At 45.2% G+C, this 21,751-nt stretch overlaps 1 protein-coding gene and 1 non-coding gene across 2 annotated transcripts in view; both read right to left on the bottom strand.

Moving 5' to 3' along the window:
- The window catches only part of LOC126336941 (G protein-coupled receptor kinase 1), a 1,003,538-nt gene that overhangs the window by 899,056 nt on the left and 82,731 nt on the right, over positions 1 to 21,751 (bottom strand). The gene's annotated exons all lie outside the window — the stretch shown is intronic.
- Positions 20,100 to 20,174, bottom strand: Trnas-cga (transfer RNA serine (anticodon CGA)). Its single transcript has one exon. It is a non-coding gene; the product is annotated as a tRNA-Ser (tRNA).

Below are 21,751 nucleotides of genomic sequence, written 5' to 3'. Positions count from 1 at the left end.
AAACAAAATATGACAATTTGTGGGCGACAGTGAGCAGTCTAGTACTCAGGGCCGATTTTTCGTGCGCCACCATGTACCACTGAAATAATATTGTAGAAGTTATCGCATTCTCTTTACAAAATGTAACACCAGACACTCGATTTTGGAGCGCGGCTTCATTCGATTGCTCAGTCGGTCTACCTTCCGTAACAATGAACATGCCCTGCTACCTTGGATTTAAAAAAAAGGCGGAAAACGGCCACTCGTGTGTTCCGTGCCGACTTCCTTTGCATGTGCAATGGCAAAAATCTTGCCGTTTTACAAGTATTTCTTCTGCAGTTTATCGAAAAGTGAAGTAATCTGATATGCCATTTTGTTACCTGAGAAGATGTGTGAATTACAGAGCACGTAATTTACGTAATTATAAAATACATTTTAATTGCCGCTCACGGACGCTGAATAGAATACGAAAAGAAGTTAAGAGTTCAAATAAGGCTTGAAACAGATCTAGAATGGGCGTGCGCAGCGAACAAACGAGCAACAACTCGATACTGAACTATGAGCAGTCGGCAGTGGAACTGCGAACAAGTCGAAAAAGTTTAGGTATCACTGTCCTTAGGTACCTGCAAAGATATCTACATGACATTACTGAAACGCCCGCTGAACCCTCTGGGCAGAACAGGTGATTAGGATTCTGGAAAGGGCCAAATAAGGTTGGTGTCAGTTTCACATTAAAATGTAATTTATTGTAATTTAATAAAACGTTTAAACCAAAGCGCCACATAGCCGTTTACAGCTAAGAGTTTCTTATTCTTTCACGGCTGAAGGCCTCCAAACAAGAAATCTTAAAAAGCAACAAGATAAATTTGTAGTTAAAATTACAAATAAAATAATTAAAATATATATCTATATCATAGCTAGGCTAAAAGCCTCAAGGCTAAAGTGGATAGACAAACATAAACGAGATGCAATACAAATGGCTGAAGGCCCACAATAAAATTTTCAAGATATGAAAATAAATTACCATAACCTTTCAAAGGCAATTTTAAGAATAATGTTCCAAGCGGCTGAAAGGAACAATTTTCCAAAATTTAAAAAAAATATAATCATAAGCCTTAAATTTTAAGTAACTGAAACAGCACTAAAAGAAAAGACAACACAACGGCAATAACTTTTCAACAAATATCCACTTGCCGGAATTCAAACGCTGGTGAAAACCTTAAATTTACATAGAACACAGTAAAACCAAGAATTTTTAAAATCATTAGCTACGATATATTATGAACAGACAAACAAGGTGAGAAAGACAGTAAAAACAACGGCACTCACAAGCCTCCAGGGGGTCGGTCTGCACTCGTTCACTTAGGTGACAGAGGTGGAGAGCCCACAAACTACACTTAATCCGTCGGAAACCCAACCAAGAGACAGCCATTGACGGACCGACAAAACGAATTGCTTGCCACCAATCGGTACATGAGAACTCAAACACAAATGTTACGAACGTGATGATCCACAATGAAATATGTATTAATAAGTCAAAACTACACACCATGTTGGACAGAGACAACAGGCGAGGAAAGGACGCTGCCTGAAATTACGTTAGTGGCCAGGACAGGTAACCGGAACACTAACGGCCACGAAGCAGAAAATTTCGCTGGTACACTTGAATTTGAAATAAGGTAATATAGGTAACTTCACCCAAAAGTTACACTGCCTGAATTTACGTCAGTGGCCAGGGCAGGTAACCAAAATACTAACGGCCACAAGGCAGAAAATTCCGCTGGTGCACTCGAATTGTAGTCAACCAATATAGTTAATTCCCCCGGATGGCGGCTAATTTCAGCAAATAGTAACACACTGTGTTGCTCATAGGAAAACCTCCCCAACAGTAAACCACCAAAACGAACCACACGACATAAATGGACGTGGCTTGAGTACTTAAAACACCACTCAACTTTGACGTCCTGGGTCGGTGAGCCACGAAGCTCGTAGCGATCGGACAGCTCCACACACGCTCCGACACTGCGTAGGGACCGCCCAATGATTCAGCCGACTGCACGGTGCGAAGATAACGTCCCTGGTCCGCAGCAACCGACCAACTCCTCTCAGAATCCCGACAACATCTAAAATAGTCGTCAGTGGAAATAACGCTCACACACAACTTGACAAACACTTGCAGGAAGACCTGAACGATACCCAGCAGTAACTAAGCACACACGAAGACAAATCAGGAGTCGATGCACACACAAAGAGCCGACTCGAACGATCGGCGAACCAAAACGCGTCGTCCGGTAGAACGACCGACCGACGATCCACCAAGACCGTGGCCCGGCTCAAGTGATGCGTGGCGGCAATGGTCGGGCGAGCCATGTCGACGCAGACCTCACTGCTGCTCCAGCCCGACTGCACTAGTGCCGCATTGCAACTCCCCGACTGACAGGTCCGGACTGCGCTCCAGACGCATTCCAACCGACTGGCAGACCCGAATTCGTTACCCGAACTCCTTATGACAGACAACGACCAGGAAGTAATAGCAGTCGAGCAAAGATACTACGAGAGGGGATATAGCGATACGCGCTGCTAGCGCCGATAACAGTCAGGCAAAGCAGCAACTCAGTGACAGTGGTAATTTAAATTAACGTAGTGAGGTGGAAGTACGTTAGAAACTAGGTGTAAATACATGATGGCAGGGACAAGAGCCACTCACAACTGTGATAGTTGTCCGGTAGTCATTAAATTATCTTTTGGGTACAAAACGTATTAACAGATACATGGAAACTTCATCGACAGTTTACTCCTCTGCCCAAGATGCAAAGACGCCTTTTGCAAGTTTGTAAGGCGTCGATGAAAGGCTTTATACTCTGCACGACGTTCTGCAAATAACAAACCATGCCTGCATGGAGGGTAACTACGAGGGTCGGTCAAAAAGTAATGCCTCCCATTTTTTTTCTACTTAAAAAAATTAAGTTAAGTGAAAAATTTGAATTTGGCGCCATTCCTCAAACCTTCTTCTGCAATCCACTGCAGTAGTAACTTTCTGTGTCAACAGGTGGCAGCACAGCAGAAGTTTGTAAGATGGCCGACATCGATGTTCGTTTGAGACAGCGTTGTGTGATTGAATTCTTGAATGCAGAAGGTGAAACGCCCATACGCATTCATGAAAGACTGAAGAAGGTGTATGGTGTTGTGACAGTGGATGTCAGCACTGTTAGACGATGGGTTCGTCGTTGTAAGGAAGCTGAAGGGCAAACACCGTTGACTGACGAAAAGCGGAGCGGCAGGCCGGTGAGTGCAGTGACTCCACACAACATTCAGCAAGTTGATGACATCATTCGTGGTGACCGTCGGGTGACTGCAGGTGAAGTGTGTCGCATTATTTCTCTTAGTAAAGGCAGTGTGATCACGATTATTAAACAATTGGGGTACTCAAAAGTTTGTGCACGGTGGGTTCCAAGAATGTTAACCGATCAGAATAAAGAGGCAAGGAAAACAATAGCCTCCCAACACTTGCAGCGCTTCCGTTTGGAGGGAGATGAGTTTCTGAAAAAAATTGTGACCAGGGACGAAACATGGGTGTATTTTTTTGAACCTGAATCAAAGAGGCAGTCAATGGAGTGGCATCACACAAGCTCGCCGAGGAAGAAAAAATTCAAAACTGTGCGATCGGCAGGGAAAGTTATGGCAACAGTTTTCTGGGATACAGAGGGTGTGATTCTGGTTGATTTTTTGGAGCAGGGATGCACAATAAATTCTGTTCAATACGTCACAACCCTCAAAAAACTTAAAGCACGTCTTCAGCGAGTTCGCCCAACAAAATCAATGGCAGATGTTCTTTTGCATGACAATGCAAGACCACACACCAGTCGTCACACCTCTGACGAGATTGTCAAAATTGGATGGGAAGTTTTGCCTCATCCCCTATACAGCCCTGACCTGGCACCATCAGACTTCCATCTGTTCGGGCCACTAGAAGAAGCTCATCGTGGGATTCATTTTGAAGATGAGGAGGCCGTCAAAACATCCGTGCGTCAATGGCTTAGGAAGCAGAGCTGTGATTTTTACCGTGCTGGGATACATGCCCTTGTTCAAAGATGGACCAAAACTGTAGAGATGGGCGGAGATTACATTGAAAAAATGACAAAATGATCCTCAATGTTGTGGTTTTCAACCTATGTAATTGCATTTAAATTTCCTGACAATTAAATGTAGAAAAAAAATAGGAGGCATTACTTTTTGACTGACCCTCGTATGTTATGTTGCATAGCTGCTAAAGAACTGGATGTATTGTTCACATAGCTTTTCGCTATTACACATTCAACATTTGAAAATCAATCTCTCTCTCTCTCTCTCTCTCTCTCTCTCTCTCTATCTCTCTCTCTCTCTCTCTCTCTCTCTCTCTATCTCTCTCTCTATCTCTCTCTCTATCTCTCTCTCTATCTCTCTCTCTCCTTGGAACTTGTCCCGCGCCAACGCGGGGTCGGCCTTGTTATTACGGATTTGGTAGTGTTAGTTGCAGAGGGCCCGAAACCTCCAGGACGTAATTAGTGTACCCGAGCTGTCTGTGTCTAGTGTAAGCCATGAAATAGTGCGAACGTATTCAAATGTCCGTGAGTCATGTAATTGAGGCGGAATGTATGGACCAGCCCGGTATTCACCTAGCGGGATGTGGAAAACCGCCTAAAAACCACATACAGGCTGGCCGACTTACCGGCTTTCGTTGGTAATCCGCCAGGCGGATTCGATCTGGGGCCGGCGCGCCAACCAGAGTCTAGGAAGCAGCGCGTAGCGCTCTCGACTATCTTGGCGGTTCAATCAACATTTGAGAATGTCAGTGCTATTAAAGAATTCACTTACGGAACCTACATAACAGCACATTTACCTTGAAATGTAGCACATCTGGAACTTCCTAAGGCATAAACGTAATGTTTCTCAGTAATTGAAAGTAGCTTAAGATCATGCGCCTGTGGTACTAGTTAGTGCAGGGAAATGCATTGGCTTTATTGTCAGTTTTACGCTTAATAGATTCCGAGCGCGTGCTTTCGGCAGTGCTACTTCCTGCAAATGATTGAAAGTTTTGAGGCACACTGTCTGTTTTAGGTAAGGTCTCCTATCCAGTTCTGGGTTTTTAAAATATAACCAAAAATTTAAATGTTATTTGTTATACTTTCGTCTTTTATGCACATGGGAGTGCGCTTACCTTACTGTCCGCCGCATTCTCAGCATGGTGTCTCTGCAGCTGGTACACCCATGGTACAAACAACTCAGCCACCTAGTAATGCCAGTTCTCAAACACGTGTATTTTCCCGAACTCGCGTAAGCCTTCAGCAATTTGTCGATGCTGTATAAACACGAATTTAAGCATGATACACAAAGTACGCCAAAAGGTATCTCCGTGCTACTTTAACGTAAACTGCAACCGCGAGTGTTTCAGATGGCCACTCGTTTTTAAATAAAAGTTAAGACAATTTTCGTTGCTTCCAACGATGAGTAAACATTACGACAATATTCTGCAACCATTTATCTGAAGGAAGTGGCGAGGAGCAGTGCTAAGGGAGAGCAACGTTGCACGGAAGGCGACGATAGTTCTCAGGTGCCTTTCCCACTTTCGGCTCCTCATCAGTAATGAACTTAAACCTCTACAGTTGCCTTGCAAAATGGTTCAAATGGCTATGAGCACTATGCGACTTAACTTACGAGGTCATCAGTCGCCTCGAACTTAGAACTAATTAAACCTAACTTACCCAAGGACATCACACACATCCATAACCGAGGCAGGAATCGAACCCGCGGCCGTAGCGGTCGCTCGGCTCCAGACTGTAGCTCCTAGAACCGCACGGCAGTTGCCTTGCAAATATCCCTAATTTGCTCAAGTTAGTTTCCTTCCGTATATTTGCAGCACTTTTCTCCACATCAGAGGGGAACTCTGCAACTCCCGCGAGCGTGAACGCGTATTAAGAGTCAAATAATGCGTTTTAGTGTACGCGTCTGTCTATACGTATGTACATGCGCATGGACCATCCTACATACGCTGCGATACTTGAGGGACCATACCGACACGGTATTAGTGCACTTTTTTTTATATACTTCTGAAAATTGTTGATGGGTGAGGAAGTACGTCTCTTGCACTTGCAGTGAGGTGCCGTGCTCCTGTTTTTAACAGGGTGTGCGCGCAAGATCTTGAAAGCCTTCTCCTGCAACTGCACTGAACGGACGTAGATTTCTTACACGTTTCTTTGGGACAATGGTTTTGCTGACGCCAGAAAGGTTGCTATTATGATATGACTATTAGAGGAAGTTGTGTAGGCATTCCAGTGTTACAATGTCTTAGGCTGCATTTCCGCTGTGTGTTTCCCTGTTGACACTCTGGCTCGACTGGGTACAGGAAAACACCGCGGGCCTCGACAGCGCATCGCGGCTCGCCGGAGCTGGACTACAGGGCGACAGATCAGAGCGGCCGGCCGCAGGTGGACTCTGCTGGGCGAACGTGGATAATGCATGGCTCTGACTGCCGCCGCAACAGGGACATCCTGAGTTACCTCCCATCAGACAGTAGTGTGGTGCAATTTTTAACAGGACACATGGCACGTGCCTCTGTGAACTTCCAGAGTGATGTTGTATTACCCCCAAGGTGAAGCAACATGCCCAACCTGTGCCCGACAGAACTTGAGTGGGACCCGCTCGGACGCCAAGTACCTCTCAGTGCCAGTACGCACGATATCAAGACCAATTACAGCAGTTTGCCACAGCAGAGGCAACAACGGTCTTATGAAACCCTTCTCAACCGAGTAAGTGCATGCATCCAGGCCACATTATACTAATAAGTGGGCTCATACTGCGAAGTGCTTTTGCAAACGTGTTTTGATACTGTAATCACTGGAATAATATCCCATGCATTCTCAACCCGCCAACTTTCCAACCCGTGAATTTTCGTTTCTTCTACACTCGCGGGTTCTTCACTTAATTATTTAATAAAATTGCTGCCAAATAGCCATATACGTTCTTCACTTAATGTATCCGTATCATTACGGAATTTTAACGATTACGAAACTCAATGTGTCAGCATTTATTCGTGAATGCACTTCCGGGAGAACTTGGTAACTCGTCTTTTCAGAACAAGTGTGCAGATATGAACGTTAAAAGCTGTCGCCTCGTTGTCCCTCAAGCCAAAAGGAAACGTTTCAGTTTCACCGTTTATCAAACGTTACAGAACCTTTGCAGTTGACTAACCTCCTTTACTCTGATACCTCTAGCAGGCGGGAAACGCCGCCGCTCTTAATGGTATCTATTTACGAAGCAAGTTTCCAAAACGTCTTCTCTAGCCGCCATCTGCAGCATTTTTATACGGCATTCAACCTCCGGCCTGTACACAGTAATAACTTGCGCAAACAGAACTCCAAACAAGCAAGCTTAACGAATGGACCGCAGTGCTCGCAAGCTGCCTTGATAGCGGCAGCGCTTAACTCCGCTGAATGCCCCCCGCTAACGCGGCGCTGGAGCGATGGCAACACTTACATGCAGACGGCGAGGGTTAAGTGCGAGCCAGGATTATTACTGGAAATTGTGAGCCAGTTCACCGGGAAAAGGCTGCGTTTTAAGCGCTCACTTACATTCTCCCTTGAATAAGCAATCCGAAATAAATTGTAGCTCGCTCTCTCTCTCTCTCTCTCCCCGTGTGTGTGTGTGTGTGTGTGTGTGTGTGTGTGTGTGTGTGTGTGAGAACAGATAGGGCGGTTGGGTATCTACACTAATGGCCATTAATTAACAGACAGGAAGAAGATGCTGTGATATGTAAATGATTAGCTTTCCAGAGCATTCGCGCAAGGTTGGCGCCGGTGACGACACCTACAACGTGCTGACATTAGAAAAGTTTCCAACCGATTTCTCATTCACAAACAACAGTTGACCGGCGTTGCCTGGTGAAACGTTGATGTGATGCCTAGTGTAAGGAGGAGAAATGGGTACCATCACGTTTCCGACTTTGATAAAGGTCGGATTATAGTCTATCGCGATTGCGATTTATCGTATCGCTACATCGCTGCTCGCGTTGGTTGAGATCTAATGACTGTTAGCAGAATATGGAAGCAGTGGGTTCAGGGAGGGTAATACGGAACGCCGTGCCGGATCCCAACGGCATCGTATCGCTAGCAGTCGAGATGACAGGCATCTTATCCGCATGGCTGTAACGGATCGTGCAGCCACGTCTCGTCCCTGAGTTAACAGATGGGGACGTTTGCAAGACAACAACCATCTGCACGATTACTTCAACAATGTTTGCAGCAGAATGGACTATCAGCTCGGAGGCCATGGCTGCGGGTACCCTTAACGCTGCATCACAGACAGGAGAGCCTGCGATGGTGTACTCAACGACGAACCTGGGTGCACGAATGGCAAAACGTCATTTTTTCGGATGAATCCAGTTACTGTTTACAGCATCATGATGGTCGCACCGGTGTTTGGCGACATCGCGGTGAACACACTTTGGAAGCCTGTATTCGTCATCGCCATACTGCCGTATCACCCGCCGTGATGGAATGGGGTGCCATTGGTTACACGTCTCGGTCACCTCTTGGTTTCATTGACGGCGCTTTGAACAGTGGACGTTACATTTCAGATGTGTTACGATCCGTGGCTCCACCTTTCATTCGATCCCTGCGAAGCCCTATATTTCAGCAGGATAATGCACGAATGCATGTTGTAGGTCCTGTACGGACCTTTCTGGATACAGAAAATGTTCGACTGCTGCCCTGGCCTGCACATTCTCCAGATCTCTCACCAATTGAAAACGTCTGGTCAGTGTTGGCCGAGCAACTGACCTGTCACAATACGCCAGTCACTACTCTTGATGAACTGTGGCATCGTGTTGAAGCTGCATGGGCAGCTGTACCTGTACACGCCATTCAAGCTCTGTCTGACTCAATGCCCAGGCGTAGAGGTGGTTGTTCTGGGTACAGATTTCTCAGGATCTATGCACCAAAACTGCGTGAAAATGTTATCACATGTCAGTTCTAGTATAATATATTTGTCCAAAGGTTACCCGTTTATCATCTGTAATTTTTCTTGGTGTAGCAATTTTAATGGCCAGTAGTGTACATATCGATTTTTTCCCTGTTCCATTTGTGCACCGAGCACGACAGGAATGAGTCTATACGCCGCCCTAATCTCTCTTACCTTATTCTCACGATAACAGCCGCACGCTCTTATTCAAATAGAGGTTCTCTCAATTAACTCAACAGGGTTTTGTTAGCACAATGTCGTCTTTATTCCAAAGATTGTAAGCCCCCACGCATTTCTGCTACACTCGGTACACTAGCATTCGTGTGAACACCGCTAATGTTTCTTGGACCAACATTGACTGCTGACGAAGACTGGAATCAGCAACTGGACGTCCACTGAGTGGCGATATGCAGTCTTTTGAGATGAATCATATTTTATGCTCTATCGAGGTCAAACATCTGAAAGCAACACACTGCAACAATCGTCCTAGGAGTCCAGGCCGGAGGACGGAGCGTTATAGTCTGGGGCATGCTTTCGTGGCATTCCCTGGATGACCTCGTCATTATGGAACGCACAATGGATAAACCTAAGTATCCATCTATCCCTGGAGACAATATTCACCTCTACATGCAGTCTGCTTTTCCTTAGCACGATGCCATCCACCAACACGACGATGCAACGTGTCACACAACGCTCAGTGTACGTGCGTTGTCCGAAAACAACCAGGACGAGTTTACCATACTTCCCTGGCCACCTAACCCCTGGGATTTAAACCGAAGCGAGAGTGAGTGGGACCACCTCGTCGACCGGGCTGTCCGCGCCATGGATCCTCAATCGTGAAACGTAGCGCAGCTGGTCACGGTACTGGAGTCGACTCGACTTCATGTCCCTGACGGTACTTTGCAAAACCTAAGTGTCACTTCCCGCAAAGGGTTGTTGGTCAGACTTTTGACAGGTTGCCACATTAATGTGACTGGGCCGTGTATTTTCGTATGGGCTACACCGTCGTTTTACGATCCTAACAGTGTGTGTCTGAACTGGTTCTCTGTGTGTTGTAATGCCTGCTTGGTAATACGGGGACAATACTATAAAATTGTTCACAATAGCGTCTCGTATTGCTACGATTCCCTTTACATATACATTGCTCTTTCCCCACAACGCTTCCAACCAATCTAAGCCGTCCGTTCACCTTTCCTAGTGAGGATTTTACGTGATCACCTCATTCGTATCAGTTCTTAGAATTAACCCTGAACACTTACACTATGTGACAACAATTATATACGTTAAACATGTAGTGCAATAACGAATAGAAACATCGAACACGTAAAATGCCTTGGCATGCCCCATTGTGCCATTCGCACTCGAATAAAAACAGAACACCTGACACATACGTGACGTCTGTTCCATGAGGAACCTAAGTCTGGATGGTCAGTGGTGCATTTGAATCCCGTTACTCCAAAATGCACACGCAGTCAGCTAACCGCTGCACCACCTCTCTCAGTACGATGAACGAAAAGCTGGCAGAACGTATAATTTACTCGACGCTTGGCGACACTCTCCCATTTCCCGATCTTTACGGCGCTATAGGACGACGACAACAAACAAGAAATTTCATTGTCCGCCTACGTTGCACATATTCTAAAGTCACGTCCGATCCCAACGCCACAGCAGGCATATTGTTTATAGGATTTTGAAGAATTACTCTTGTAGATGACATACTTAGATTTGAAGATGCTTCGTTGGAATCGAACTTTTCATAACTTAAGACATATACGCAATCGAGACGGACAAAAAAAAATTGTTGTGGAACCACTGACTGGAAATTTTAAAACCGTGAATCGTAAACAAATTATTTACACAGCTTTTTCTCTGCCTGGGATTTCCAAATGGACTGCGTACAACCGTTGTCTCACAACACTGCAGCACAACCGCTAACGAGGTTGAAAATGTTTCGTGCGTACGCCCGTGCGTTCCTTCAAGGCTGTCTCTCATGATTTTGAAAAACTTTACATGTTTTCTCAGCATTAGCCAAACATTGGTTTGGTATGACCTTAAGGGGGAGAAGACATTCTTTTACAAAAAGAATGATATGAAGGGTACCCCACAATGAGAAATGTTTTTGGAAAGTCCAAACTTTCATATTTAAATCTGGGGCACGAAAACAAGATGTGGTTTACATCAGACTCCGACTGAGTCACTCTCACATGGAGGTGAACTGTAAATGCTGATTCGATGCAGATGGAGAAGAAAAGAGGAGGCCGGCCGGAGTGGCCGTGCGGTTCTAGGCGCTACAGTCTGGAACTGAGCGACCGCTACGGACGCAAGTTCCAATCGTGCCTCGGGCATGGATGAGTGTGATGTCCTTAGGTTAGTTAGGTTTAATTAGTTCTAAGTTCTAGGCGAGTAATGACCTCAGAAGTTGAGTCGCATAGTGCTCAGAGCCATTTGAACCATTTTTTTTAAAAGAGGAGCGGTTGAAGTAAAATCGAAGATGGTTGAAATCGTTGATCGGTATCCTCGTAAACCATGGCTTTGTAGGAACTCAAGGAACGTAAGTGTTACTTCGAGCGACATAATGATTTCCATATCCCACTATGTAGTACTTTCCATGTCTATTTCACGTTTGTTGCATGCCGCCTTCATGGTGTTGCAATTTAAAAGTAGACAAGTATGTTAAGAGCAAACTTATGATTTAACTTCATTCAGTTGCTGGAGACTTTCTGTAGACAACAAGGTCATTAGAGACAGAGCAAAAGCTCAGCTTAGAGAAGGATGGATAAGAAAATCTGCGTTGCCGTTTCAAAGGATCTATCCCGCATTCGCCTTAATAGGGAAATAATGGAAAACCTAAACCAGAATGGTCTGACAAGTTTGAACCATCATCCTCCCGAATGCCAGTCGCCTGTTCTAACCACTGCGCTGCCTCGCGCGGCAGTTGTTCGAGATACAGAAATTGAATAGACCAGTCGTATAGACAGTATACATATTAAGAATATAAAAAATATCTGTTTTGGCGACTAAAGGTGGCGTATAGTTTTCACTTAATTATGTAATGTTAAGTCTGATATACAGGGTCTCTCAGGAGCAATGAACAATATTCAGGAATAGGTTGATTCAAATGACTCTGAGCACTATGCGACTTAACTTCTGAGGTCATCAGTCGCCTAGAACTTAGAACTACTTAAACCTAACTAACCTAAGGACAACACACACACACACACACATGCCAGAGGCAGGATTCGAACCGGTGACCGTAGCAGTCCCACGGTTCCGGACTGCAGCGCCTAGAACCGCACGGCCACCGCGGCCGGCTCAGGAACAGGACAGGGCGGTCATTCGAAGCAAAAGGAGCATAGTAAACATGGGTTCTACAAAGCATGCCTCAAGAGCTATGATCACTTGTTCAGTGGAAGAGAAGTGTTCCATAGGAGCAAAGATGAGTAAGTGCTCATGGCTCTTACGGCATGCACTTTAGATCGCATGTTTACCGGACTTTTTTCTTGTACTCTTAAAATATGAAAAACGAAGAGCTCGCAACAACAATCTTGTCCTAGGATGGTAAACTTGCTGTCAAAATGATTTCCGAATTAAGAACAACTTCCAGTATCATTGTACGGTCATGTTCTGCTCAATTACGGCACTTTTTTTGTGTCTGCGACTAGCTCGTGAGGATACTGGTCGTGGTGCCGGCATACATTCTGCACGCACTGTGGGAGGGTGGGAGGAGGGGGGGGGGGGGGGACCGGAGAGCAGCTCGTGACAACGCGATAACGGGTCGCGGAACTGGGTGCGGCGTGCCGACGCCGTCTTCAGATCAATACGGCGACGTGGCGGCTGCAGTCGGCTAGGCTGCACCTTGGCGCCTGCCCTGTAGCTCACGGCTGCCGGTCGAGCCCGGGGAGCACACGCCTCCTGCTCAGTTCTCGCTGCACGTCACTCCAACTGCCTTCGAACCCAACTTCAGTATTCACGGCGAGAGAGAGAAATTAGCACATATTTTATGGTGGTGGTCCTGGAACGGGAAAATAAGTCTACATAAGCCATGACGACCGCAAACACTTCATGCACAGACAGCATTCCTTGACATTATTTCCGTATTTTAGTCGGCGCAACCATGTTAAAGTACACACCTTAAGTTTTCCATAACCAACATCTACATCTACACTCCGCAAGTTACCTTACCGAGTGTGACAGGGAGTGCTTGGAGTATTAGTGTCGCTTCCCCGCTTCACTGTCCCAGTCGCGAATGGTTTGGGGAAAGAACGATTGCTGGTACATCTCCGGATGGTTCGAATCTCTCTAATTTTATCTTCATGGTCTTTTCGCGAGATATAAAAGGGTGTTTCACTAAATATATTTGCGTCTGTAGGTTAAGAAGTAATAGACGACGGAAATATTAATTGCGGTAGGTCACCACAAGAAACGTTACGCTGTCTGCGGCTACGGTCGCAGGTTCGAATCCTGCCTCGGGCATGGACGTGTGTGATGTCCTTAGGTTAGTTAGGTTTAAGTAGTTATAAATCTAGGGTACTAATGACCTCAGAAGTTAAGTTCCATGGTGCTCAGAGCCATTTTGAACTGTCTGCGAAGCTGTGAACATAGTTTATTGTGTTATCCAAAGAGTTACAGCAATAAGATACAATTTTTTAAATGGAACAATAGTTGTTTCTATCATGCACTGGAATCAGTAACACCAGCTGTGCATACATCAGTTTCAATTACATTCTTTTCACTTTTAGTTTGGAAGATACAAACCTAAGTTTCAGGGGCAGATACCACATGCTGTACATAATACATGGCTGTGTGGTGGGTGATGGATGTTCTGGCGGTGGGAGGTTGATTTAAATGAGATGTTCAAATGTGTGTCCATGTTCTTGAATGCGCAATGCAATGTACCTTCAAAAGGATCTACGGCCGAGATGTAACATCGTCGGTGTCACGGAGCAATATGCGTCCTCGATGCGCCGTTTTAGGGGATGTGAGCTCAGTGACATAAGCACGAGTTTTTAGATATCATCAGAAAAAGAAATCCAATGGTGTTAAATCGGGCGATTCTGCGGGCCACGGATGAGGACCATGGCGTCCCAACCACCTTCCTGCAAACCTGTTGTTAAGTTCTTCCACAACAGCACGCGCAGAATGGGCTAGGTGACCATCGTGCTGTATCCACATATGGACTCTCGTGTGTAGACACACATGTTCAAGGAGACCACCCAAACTGTCGACTATAAACGCGCGATATAATTCACCTTTCAGTGTACCCGGGAAGTAGTGTGGACTGATGATTTCATCCCCCAAGGATTCCACTCCACACATTAATAGACCATCTACGCTGGCAGTCGACAGGTCGTACCCACAGAGGATTGTCTGCGGCCCAGGAGTGCACGTTATGGCTATACACTGCACCATAATTTGTGAACGTGGACTCATCAGAGAACATAACCCATTGTAAAGACTCCGGTGTGAAATTACGCATGGTCCATTCACAGAATGCAACTCTCGCACGGAAATCGTTCCCATGCAGCTCCTGGGCCGTTGACAGGCGGTACGGGTGAAACCTGTGGCCGTATACTATATGCCACAAAGATGTGAGACTGACACCAGCGACTGCAGCAACGGCTGGTAAGCTGACATGAGGATCGTGGTGTACTGCAGCTAAAACAAACATCTCTGTCTCCTCACTTCTTGCAATTCTTCGTCTGTTGCAGCGGCGCATTACCTATCTGCCTGTTTCCCGAATTTGGTGTACGTCACGTAAGAACGTAATGGCTGCCTAGGATATCTCACGGCGTACGCCATGGCTTCTCCAGTGGCATCGTGTCGGCACTCGCCGAGCTTCAACAACATTTCAACGTACTCGTTCGTGTATCCCATCTTCATCCGATGTCAGTAACTGTGGTATATTGAACCCCGTTTGTGTGTCTCTAACTGTCGTGTATACGGCCGTGTGCGGCGGCAGTCTAACAGCGCATCGAGGAAGCTTCTCGCTCCGTGCACCGGCGACGTTACAACTCGCTCGCACCACATTTAGAAGCCGCATTGGATTATGCACAGCGTGTGTGGTGCCTGTCCCTGAAACAGCTGTCCCCTTCTGTAGCACGGCCGATCCATCGATGCGGCTGCTCCGTGTTCAGGTACCCACGTATGTCACGATGAAAATGGGGTGGAGTCCGATCCTGCTGAAAGACTAACGGCGAGTCCGATTGCATTTGAGATATCACCCACTGCTGCAACATGTCCAAGTAGGAACATCCAGTGACAGTGCTCTCGGCGAAGGAGAATGGCCTGCACAGTTTTAGACGTGACAAGGCAAAAAATTTACCGTTGGGTAATCACGCTCGAATTCAATGCATTCGTGTGGATGCTTTGTACCCCATATTCGAAAATTATGTCTGTTCACATTCCCATTAGTCTGAAAAGTGGCTTCGTCGCTAAAAATTAAGCGATCAACAATACCATCCCCAGCCTCATTCAGTTGTCGCAAATGCGGACAAAACTCAAAACGCTTGTCTTTGTCGCCGTCATTGAGCTTCTGCACTAGCTCCAGTTTGAATGGTTCCATACACAGCTTCTGTTGCAGGACTTCCACACTCTCACTGGAGCCATTTAGAGTTCACGGGATGCAGGACGCACCGATTTCTTTTGACTTCTTATGAATGTCTCTCGTACGCGCTCTACATTCACTTCATTCACACTGGTACGTGAACTTCTCTTTGCCGGGCACAAGCAACCCGTCGTAACGATTTTGTTGTGGCAATGGTAAATGGCCTTCCTAGTTGGTGGCTTCCTATCGTACTTGGTTCTAAACATCCGCTGAACAGCTGTACCACACTTGTTTTTGTCGAGCTCCAACACTCTAAGTTCGCTATCCACCTGAACTTGCCATGTTTGCGACTAGCGCTACCGGCAAGTTACTCAACTAAGGAAAAAAAAAAACTTTTAGGGTTTATCTTCAAAATGACATATGTATGATATCTGTATGATATTTGGGTCTTGTGCAATAAATAATTGAAAGTGTTCCCGGACTTCATGTACACCCTCTATACGAATGTCAACGAACTACAAAACTGGTTGTACCTACTTTTAATCCCAGTTTAAGTTTAGCAGACGTTTGAAAATGGCTTAACGCCAAAATAAAATTCTAATAGCTGAATGCAAGATGACATCATTTAAAAATGTGTGAAATGTTTGCATTTAGATATGTCCGCGAGAAAAAGTTTAGGAAAGATTTGGCATACGCTTAAAATTTGTTGGATGCCGCTTTGTGCTCCCATTATGAAACACTGGATGAATATGAACGGGGTAATTTCCGTTCCATTTTACGCAAAAGCTGGATTTTTCAGGTATCTCAGTGTTTATGACATGTCTCCTGAACTGTGAACCATAAAATGTAACTTTGCAGTTACCGTCAGTGGTGTACATGGATACTTTCTCCGAGCTGAGTTGCGAATAAAGTTAGTAGCAAAGAAGTAACAAATTAAAACGCCGTGCCAGATACTGCCGTTTTATTACAAGAACAGCGGAAAGATAGTGAGTGACTTCATTTCCTTTCATCACTCTGTAGGGAGTGTTAGCAAGAATAAGTTTCGAAAAGATTTGAAATTGTGTATAAAGTTTGCTGGAAGTCGCAAATATTGGATGAATAATGTGCTGGCATTTGCGCGCTGTCAGTTACGCTGCCGCGATACACAGTTTTAAAGTAATACTTGTCCTACAGTGTTAAACGTTTAACATTAAGGTGGAATTAGACGACACAAGTAACGCGTACCGATCAGTTGTGGACGGGCTGCCGCCTAGCGGCAGACTGTTTAACGGCCCGGGAGAACTACAAATCGTTCTATTCTACTGTGGGGCCGCGCATGCACAGTGGAAGAGAGGTATGCGCGCACGCGCACAACACACAGTTTCTGCTCATTATTTTCATTTTTGGTCAGCAGGCGAGAAATACGTGAGCTCTTGAGGAGTCTTTTTGGGTATCTGCAAAATATTCTACAAATTTAAGTTTAAAAAAAAATACAGCAATAAAACAAATGAAAATTCTGGTCATTGCGTTGCCGTCGAGAGAAGCTGTATATCTAATGATTGCTTCTTATTGTAGACATGGATGAAACAAAATATAGCCGTGCTTACTGCGGGATACAGCAACGAAACGTGTCTGTGAGATCCTCTGAATACAATGTACCATAAAAATAAACGTCTACAAACGTTCAATTTTGAATTTAAATGTATCACGCGCAAGTGCATGTAATTTTACTTTCGCTATGTGTACGTACCACCGTAAATGGTGAAAGTAACGCACGTGTTTGATTTTATTGCTTATTTTGTATTATTTCAGCTTGTCAGGATAATACCAACAAGAGTCACAGAGCAATTGTGCCGGTCGCGACCAGTGATGACTGTCAAAGCCGTTTTAGCATGTTTGCGGTCGCACTATTGAGATACAGTTTCCCTCATTACCCTGTCACTTGTGCGAATCCCGTCGTGTTCTATCGACTGCAGCATGTCAAAACAAGGCACATCCATTCTGACGAAGTACCTAAATTCCCGCGGATCTTCGAGCCTCAACTTCTTTATTAACATGGAATATACTGTATGTCCCTGCTTTCACCCCATCTTCCCAAGTCAGGGCGCAACTCTATTCTTACAATTGGCCTTACGTCGTCGTTCTAGCTTTCTCCTAACGACTGAGACGGACACTGTCACAACAAATGCGTCCTTCACGTCTAAAATGCTGTGAAACGTAAACATAATCATTTGCTCGTACCAGCATGGCATAAAGCAAATACTTAGTCCATTGTTCAGTATAATCGTAATATTACTTCTTCTAGTTGCACAAGATAACAATAATTGCTTATAAATACGAACTTTGAGACCTCTCAGAAGTTTCGATTTGAATTAATAGCAGCTTTACGAAAAATATCACCTTCCACGCTCAACGACGTAAACAATTCTGATATTCCGAATATGTACCCTTGGGGCGCTGGTGCAGACTTACACGTTAGGTGTATGGGGTAATGAGGCTAACGAAAACGTTGGCAGTTCAAGACTTGTACGCTTGCGGCGTTCGTGCAGACTTGTATAGGATAGGTGTGTCGTGTATTACCGCATAAGATGATACCTCTTCCTAATTATGACAGAATTTTAAAATTAAAAACTACGCGAAATATTAGAGATCAAATTTTTCTTGCCGCTCGAAGCCGTTAGATAGGCAACCTGCAATTGGGACTAGGTAACGTGCCCCGGATTCCTGTATGGAGTTTCGTAATACAGATGTGACTAGGGAAAGGCTTCGCACGATAGACGCCAGCTTGCTCACACTTCGCTGGTATCACTGGCAGCCCTCGCGATGTGACACAGGAACATAGTAAGTACTGCTAGTCTTGCTGACTGCCTCGCTCGCAGACTTTCTCTGTTCTCGCTTGCCTCGGCGTACTCCTTTCAGAAGTGAAAAATGAAACGCGCTGACTGGAGGCTTTACGCGTCAGGCTACCAAGGACAATGCGACAGTGATTTGGCAATCATTCGACGCAGCACATGCCATCAAGCGAGAAATATAAGCGAAAATTTCGCACATTCCGATATCCGCTACAACCCGCCCCTGTTAAGTGATACTCTAACATCTTATCTCATGGAACATGAGCCAGGAGAAAAATTACATATTTAACAGGGAACCAGATATAACGTACGTGCAGAAATAGATTTATCAGTACATACCCCTATTAAGCAAAGTTTATGACCGGAACGATAACGGTGGCTTGAGGAACTACTTCAAGCGCAGGGACTGTGGCAACTTTTTTAAAATTGTTTTTAGTATATAGTCTCCGAAGAGGAGGATAATACTCAAAAATGTCACACACAGTGTATCATTTGATCAGAGTGGACTAGTGTCCCCATCTGTTTCCTGCTAAGCACATATGACGCAGTTCTTCAGTACTCTTCGCTAGCCACATCATAATATGGTTGATCGGGCTACACACGTTGTTCTTAACTTTTTCCATCTTAAATTTATTTTACCATTCTCAAAAATCAGTTTCGTAAAATTAAATTCTGTAATTGCTTCAAGAAATTACTGTACAAATATGCTTTGGGACTGAAGTCCTATGCCTGTGGTGGAGTAATAGGTTTCCAATATGATGTAATATATGTTTGAAAAATCATATTACCTATATTTCTCATACTTTTGTTATGATATGTAGCTGTATCTATATCACATAAAACATTTGTAGCTATGGTTTTGTTATACGAGATGTTCGAAGAAAAGTGTCTAATACTTTAGGAGGTGATAGTACTCATCGAAACAATAAAAACATGTCTACGGGGGGGGGGGGGAGGGGGGATGCTCATCATCGTGTCCATTCATGACAATGCACCCCTCTGCCTTCGTTCCTTCAAGGGTCCCCATAACCAAGAGTATAAAGGACTGATATTTGTGTAACGAGCAGGCAAAGATGTGTCCTCCCCCCCACCTCCAGCCTCCACCCCTCCGACCAATTCAGAGGTCCTAAAATGTCTGCGTCAGATGTTTGCGCACATTGTGACGAAAGTGTGCTGCTGCGCCATCATGCATGAACCACTTTTGTATTCGTTGCTGCAACTGCACAGCCTCCAGCAAAGTAGGAAACACATTAATGAGAAAGTCCAGATAATGCGCCCCAGTTAACCTTTGTGGCAGCACGTATGGCCTTAGTAATCTATCGCGCGCCGGCCGTTGTGGCCGTGCGGTTCTAGGTGCTCAGTCCGGAACCGCGTGACTGCTACAGTTGCAGGATCGAATCCTGCCTCGGGCATGGATGTGTGTGATGTCCTTAGGTTAGTTAGGTTTAAGTAGTTCTAAGTTCTAGGGGACTGATGACCACAAATGTTAAGTCCCACAGTGCTCACAGCCATTTGAACCATTTAAATCTAGCGCCAAGTACGCCTGCCCATAGGTTGGTTGAGAATCGGAGTTCATCTCTCTCTCCTGCTCGGGGATTTTTATCTGCCCATACATGCTGATTATGGAAATTCACAATATAATCTCTTGTGAACCCTGTCTCATCGGAGAATAAAATCTAGGATCGAGAATGAGATTTTCACTCTGCAGCGCAGTGTGCGCTGATATGAAACTTCCTGGCAGATTAAAACTGTGCGCCGGACCGAGATTCGAACTCGGGACCTTTGCCTTTCGCGGGCAAGTGCTCTACCAACTGAGCTACCCAAGCACGACTCTCGCCCCATCCTCACAGCTTCACTTCTGCCAGTACCTCGTCTCCTACCTTCGAAACTTTACAGAAGCTCTCCTGCGAACCTTGCAGAACTAGCACTCCTGACAGAAAGGATGTGAACAGTGGATCTGCCGCACCCTTCTGCAACAGCCGTCGACAGAATAATCGTCTGCCGTGATAATCCTGTTGCCTTAGGGCCTGAACGCGCTATAGATGATATGGGTACTCCCCCCGCCCCAGATAGAGTGAGACACTAAACGTCGCACACTAGTCCCCGGAGTTTTTTCCACCGACCGTAGCACAGGCTCCTCGATGTCTGAGGCGCGGACTATGCGCGCCTTCTACTGCCAGTCTCCCGAAGTGCAAGGGTACCTATATCCCTCGGACGCTGGAAAAGTCTGCCGACCAGGAGGCACTCTACGCTGTGCATATTTTTCAGCAAAGAGGGCAAGGGCTCGCTGGCTATGTCCATTTGCTAAACCATATCAGAATATCATATCCGCCATTTCACTTGTCGAGTAGTAGGCATCCATTGCTACCAAGTGATGGAAGAGAGAAAATGTAAATGTACGACGCCACATGTACGTTAAAACAGCGCAATAAAAGTACATAAGTGAATTCGCGTTTGGAAGTAGGTAAAACACCATGATACGTACCCAGGATCGACAGGACACACAAACACGGCGAAAACTAACGTAGCCTACAGCACGACTCTAACCACTCAATTAACTGCAGACCACCTAATGGTAGGTAGAGTACTGTGAGTAAGACATCAAAATACCTGCCGACGTATTTGACGGAGCACCAATGCAACGACTGTGCTAATATCCGCAAGCAAGCGTCGCGCAACCCTTCCTATGGTTCAAATGGCTCTGAGCACTATAGGACTTAACATCTATGGCCATAAGTCACCTAGGACTTAGAACTACTTAAACCTAACTAACCTAAGAACATCACACACATCCATGCCCGAGGCAGGATTCGAACCTGCGACCGTAGCGGTCGCGCGGTTCCAGACTGCAACGCCTAGAACCGCTCGGCCACACCGGCCGGCGCCCTTCCTATGAACACGTGGTTATCTCGCAAAGTACGCGTTCCGGACCCATGTTTATTGGGCTTATTTTTCTTGTTTCGATCAATACTACCACCTCTCAAAGTGTTGAACACGTTATTTCGAACACTGGATGTAAGCGAAGAACGCGCTGCATTCCCCCTTTTACTTTTATCATTTTTAACTAATTGGAATTCATATAAGTTTTTGCTGCGCCGTTTCTAATTCCTATAAAATAAATGCGCCACACCGTAAAAGTCTCGGTTAACAATCTAACTGTTGTTATTTGTAGAAATAATTGATCACACCATATGATGTAAATGTTTTTCTTTTGTCTAGAGACCTGCGAGACAATTTTTTAGAATTGTATATTATCTAATTGCCAAACGATCAAGTGTTATTGCAGCTCTATTATTAAAAGTGTTCCAATTCAAGTCAAACGTGATTTTATTTGCTAGTAATGTTGTCCTTGTATTTGATTAAAATCAAAATTGGAACTACTTACGTAAATAAATTTTATCGA

The sequence above is a fragment of the Schistocerca gregaria genome, chromosome 1 (assembly GCF_023897955.1).
Source record: "Schistocerca gregaria isolate iqSchGreg1 chromosome 1, iqSchGreg1.2, whole genome shotgun sequence".
In the NCBI taxonomy this organism is placed as follows: Eukaryota; Metazoa; Arthropoda; class Insecta; order Orthoptera; family Acrididae; genus Schistocerca; species Schistocerca gregaria.
The sequence above is the reverse complement of the archived record's forward strand: the minus strand, read 5'-3'. Positions and strand labels throughout refer to the sequence as shown.